This window comes from Buceros rhinoceros, unplaced genomic scaffold (genome assembly GCF_000710305.1).
Source record: "Buceros rhinoceros silvestris isolate BGI_N320 unplaced genomic scaffold, ASM71030v1 scaffold9079, whole genome shotgun sequence".
Lineage (NCBI taxonomy): Eukaryota > Metazoa > Chordata > Aves > Bucerotiformes > Bucerotidae > Buceros > Buceros rhinoceros.
This window is the reverse complement of record NW_010429727.1, coordinates 77,685-81,901: the sequence shown is the minus strand read 5'-3', so window position 1 is coordinate 81,901 and position 4,217 is coordinate 77,685. Positions and strand designations below refer to the sequence as shown.

The following is a 4,217-nucleotide window of genomic DNA, read 5'->3' as shown; positions in this document are numbered from 1 at the left end:
TGGCAGGGCGGTCCTGGGTCAGGGAGCAGCGCTCATCTGCCCCTGACTACATGCTAAGCCAGCCTGGCTGAGCTGCAGCCGGTGAGGAGCTGATGTCTCTGCGGGGAAGAGCTGATGTCTCTGCGGTGTCCTCTGCAAAGACGGTGCAAGCTGTTAACAGCTGAGCACATTTCTCATCTGCATTTCCTGACAGCAAACAGCAGTGACTTATTGAGACAGTTGGAGTGGGATGGAGTAATTAGCTGTGACTGAATGCCACACTGCAGAGATCACTTACTAATGACAGGGAGGTAGGATAAGGAAAGGGAAGGATCTGAGGAATACTTCCCCCAGAGTGAAAAAAGTGGCCCCCTCCCCTCCTGAGTAACTCAAGGCCAACTGTTTTGGCAGTGCCTCCAAGTCTCTGTGCGCTGACCCTCCTCTCCCTCTTTATCAGCAAAGGCACGAGGAAGGAGAAGCACCTTCTGGAGCTTGTCCACCACGTGCCCAGCGGTTTGCAGGAGGTGTGGGGTCAGTGCCTTGTTCTCTCTCTTCTGTAAGACTCTTGAACGAGTGTCTCCTCTCAAAGGGCTGCCTGGCAAACGGGAGGAAGGCAAAGGGAGATGCCTCCTTTCCTGTATTCTTCAGGGTTACCGAGGTGGTTTAGTGTCCAGGCTCCCAGCGTAGTCTGGGCATCGCAGCTGAGGCGCAGTGACTGGAGGAGAGATGGAGAGGCAGTGGCCAGGGCTCTTCTCTCAGACAAGTGCTCTGATAATGAGGCACCTTTTCAGGATTCTCCTTCTGGTTCCTCCACGCTTGTAGTTTTGGCTGCCCCATGGCTCATAGTGCATACCTGTGGCTCCTGAAGCCTGAAGGCTCAGGGGGTACAGCTATTAGGGTGATGGGGAGGTCACAGTTTTGTCCCTCTCTTCTTGCAGGAATGGTTCTCACAGAAATGACCACCCCCTCCCCACAGGGGTCCTGCTGCAGGGAGGTGGGGAGCCTTTTTTGCAGGGGCCGCTTGAAGGAAGAAACTAACTTCTGGGGCATGGTAGAGCTTCTGGGTCAGGCGGGGCAAAGGTGAGGCTTTGTACCCACTCAGCAAGATTTTGTGGGTCACTGTTTTGGACTTGTGTACTTGGAGACCTGAGTCTGGTTACAGGCACATCAGTGTGCATCTCTGAGATGAGGTGTTTTCCTCTGAGAGGTGTTCACCGTCCTTCTGCATCAGGAGAGGAGCTTGCAAGTGTAACAGCAAGCTACTTGAAAGCCATGAAGAGAGAAACACAAATCAAAAGAGACATCGTGGCTGTCAAAACTGGTCTCCTGCATCCTGCAGGCCTGACTCATACCTGCCTGCTGACACCTTGGATGAAACAGGAGGAGGGTGCTGGGCCTAGAATTAGCAAGGGAGGGGCACAAGGGCAGTATCCAGGGATGGAAATTGAAATGAGGATTAAAAAGAAAGTTCTCAACATCTCCTTGAGACTAGTTCAGACAAGATTATTTTCCCTGGCTCCAGGGAAAGCTGCTGCAAGTCCATGCCAGTGGGGAGCCTTTGGCTGTGGCACAGGCGAGTGGCATCTGCAGCAGCCAGGAAGGCTGACCAGGATGTGACCTGTTTGACTCGATGTCTGGAGGCCAGGAACGACACACGCTTCCTTTTGTTGTGCTTCATGTTTTGGGCTTTACACAAACCACCTCTTCAGCACACGTACGCACTCTGGAGAAACAGATGCAAACTTTCCAGATTCTCTTCTGCTTGTGGTTACCTCCCCACTGTGGCGTGATGGAGGAGGGACAGATGGGGAGGCTGCAGAGGTGTGTGATTGATGGGCTCTAAGTTCCTCTGCTGTGAAATGTCTCTGTCCCCCAGTTGTTTCAGATCAGCAGATGTTGATTGTGATTGTTGTTTCAGTGAGCAGATCGCTCACTTACTCTGGGACTGCGAACACAGCGCGCTCACTGTCTGGGAGCAGCTGATCATGTACTCATGATGGGTTAAGATTTTCCAGAAAAGAGATAACATTTGCAGATGGCTTGGGCTGGCTCTTTTGGCTTCAGCTTTTTTATTGGTAGATGAAAGCAGGACACATGACCAAGCTATGGAAAGCTTTCAGAAGTGTCCTCCCTCACCCTCCTTTTCAAAAAATTTTTGCATTGATAGTTTCTCTCCTTGTCTCTTGTGTGACTGCAGTAGACACCAGTCCTGTTCTTCAGCCTTCCTTGTATCTTTTCTGCACTGAGGAGCTCTGTGCCCTCTATCATCCTCGGCATATCCCAAAGAGATCCAGGCCGCCCTTCCAGACACAGGTTTTCAATCTTTTTTCCCTCCCACACAGCTCTCTTTTCCAGTGGATTCACTCTGCCAGGTGATGGTTTCCAAAGAATCCAGTCTAAATTTCCGATAGTTAACATCAGATTTTCTAGCCTTGGAAACACTAGCTCGTTGCCAACCCAAAGTTTAGGGATTGATTGCACAAGCAGACTAGCTGTCCGTTCTGCAGGGACAATAACTCTTCCGAGCCAGGCAGTGGTGAGCAGTTGGCAGGTGAGGAGGAACAACAGGGTGATCCTTCCACTTGCGCTGCCATGACCAGAGGAGAGCGGCAGGGGAGGAGGACCACGTACTTAGGGACCATCTGTATGGCACATGTCTGCATCTCAGACTCTCGGCGTGGGCTTCCTTGCTGGTCAAGGATTCACTGGATTGAGAGTGTGGTTTATATTACCCTGCAGGTTTTGTCTGAGTTGCACAGAACATTGATGTTCTTTTTTCCCCGTTAGCTGTAGAAGGAGCCTAACGAAACTTCAGACTTTTTGACTGAACTGAATCCGTCCAAACACAGTAGCATCCTTTACATCGCGGGTGCGGTTCTGCCGAAGGCACCATCACTGTCATTTTCCCAGTGTCCTAGTTAACGGGCAAAACGACCAGCAGGGCTCTCCACCGGCAGCCCAGCTGCAGGGGAATCGCAGCCCTTTTCTTTCAAAGGGGGGTTTAGTACGCAAAACCGTCAGCTTTCACTAGACGATAAATTGGCCGGATGAGGTAATTCCACAGCAGCCCATCCCAACTCAACCTTTCCCTCCCCTCTGACTGATCAAGTGCTGGCCTTTACAAAGTGATAATAAAAGACCACACAAAGATAATTGCTCGAACCTGCCAGGGAGGAGCTCTGCCAGTTCCAGGCAGGGCCTCATGGTATGTTCTTGTAGAGGAACCAAACCAGCACAGTGCTGTGGAAGATGTTTGACCACCTCAACATGAGGGCAGAATTTAAAGCAAATGTGTTGTTTTTGGAAAGTCACTGATTTTTGAAGACTGAAGTTTGGGTTGGTTTGGGTGGTTTTTTGGTTTTGTTCCCCCCCAGCAGCTGAGCATTATCATGACTGTCCTGGGAAAAAAGGAAAGTTTTCTACTTCTAATGAACACCTGATGAATTCTGGATGATCCCGGGGCAGCCGTGCTTAAAATGCGCAGGGTGGGTACTGACTCGTGTGCTTCTGCAGTGCAGACTTTCAATGAACTGGGCACTTTAATGGTGCAATTGCACCAGTTTAAATGAAGGAGTGGATAAAATGGGTGTTTAAAGACAAGTTTCTCCTATCGGTCTATACAGTGGGGATATTTTACACTCACGTACTGCTGTTCAACGAAGCTCCTTCAAGTTAAGCACAAATGAAATCAATCTCACATCTCTGTGACGCAGGAAAGCTTTTTTACCTGTAGTTTACAGTTTGAGGTAGAGGAGAAGTTAAGCTAATTTTTTTTTTTTTTCAAATTCCTGTCATTATATCTATTTTTTTGCATGCTTGTTACGGAAGATGCCTGTGCCTCCCTCAGATGTTTCGCCTTTTCTGTCTGTGCCCCGAGAAGGTACTGGTAGATGTTTGCTAAATGTTGACTGCTCTGTCTCCCACCCAAGGAAACGCCATGAGGCTTTCTCGGTTACGGACTCTAACACTGCTTGCAGACATTTTTGCCGTTTATTGTGTGTAGGTGCCATCCCTACTCCAGTGCTATGTTCCTCGGCAGTCAAATATGATCAAGCAGTTTCTGCCCTTTGTAGCTGTGTTAAGTGGCCCATGAAAGACAAGAAGAGGCTGTTGGTGCTGTGGGAGCTTGCCTGATTTCAGCACAGTCTGAGGGCACCTGCAGGCTCTCAGGGACAATGCGGAGGTGTCTCCGCTACCTGCGCTTGTTTAGTGACACCCTCTCTTGAACGCACCGCTCT

At 49.8% G+C, this 4,217-nt stretch overlaps 1 protein-coding gene across 1 annotated transcript in view; it reads left to right on the top strand.

The window, feature by feature from the left end:
• PLCD1 (phospholipase C, delta 1) overlaps window positions 1-4,217 on the top strand; it is a gene marked incomplete at its 5' end in the record, with an annotated part of 44,923 nt that overhangs the window by 10,142 nt on the left and 30,564 nt on the right. The gene's annotated exons all lie outside the window — the stretch shown is intronic.